Here is a 601-nt window from a genome sequence, read left to right as displayed (position 1 = left end):
TTTTGTGCAGTTAGTAGATGGAAAGAAGTTGGGAGGCCGAGTTGTGATTGCTGATGCTCCCATATTCCTCACAAGTCACCATCACCAAGCAAGAATGGATAGCGATGTATATAATTTCGAGCAACTGCAAAAGATAAGACAACTCAGCTTCCAGCAGCTGCTGAATTTTGTGGCTGACCTTTCTGTTGGGAGCTGCAAGTCTCCCCGGTAGGTTGAGAGGATGAGCGGTCTTGTCTGAAAAGCCTGGGCTGGGTGAATGGGAGCTGGCCTGCACACAGGGACTTGCAGTGCTGCTCTGGGAGCTGCTTTGGTTTTTAATTATTTTTCTTTTCTTATTTTTGATTGAACATGAGTGTTTGTCTCAGGATCTTCAAAGGACTTAAAGAGTAACAACTTTAATGTTGATGAATACTTGAAATCTAATTTAAGGTGTTTTTCTCCAGATGACAGTCTAGCTATAACAAAGTTTGTAGGTTAATAAAATAGATAATTTTAAATATAGGTATTTGAAATAGGTATGTTCTGCAGGATCATTTTAAGAAAATTTGGGCCTAAAGGTTAACACTTGAAATTGGTTATGTGGCTGGACTCAGGAACTGAA

Source organism: Aptenodytes forsteri, unplaced genomic scaffold, assembly GCF_000699145.1.
Source record: "Aptenodytes forsteri isolate BGI_AS27 unplaced genomic scaffold, ASM69914v1 Scaffold198, whole genome shotgun sequence".
NCBI classification, from domain to species: Eukaryota; Metazoa; Chordata; class Aves; order Sphenisciformes; family Spheniscidae; genus Aptenodytes; species Aptenodytes forsteri.
The sequence above is the reverse complement of the archived record's forward strand: the minus strand, read 5'-3'. Positions refer to the sequence as shown.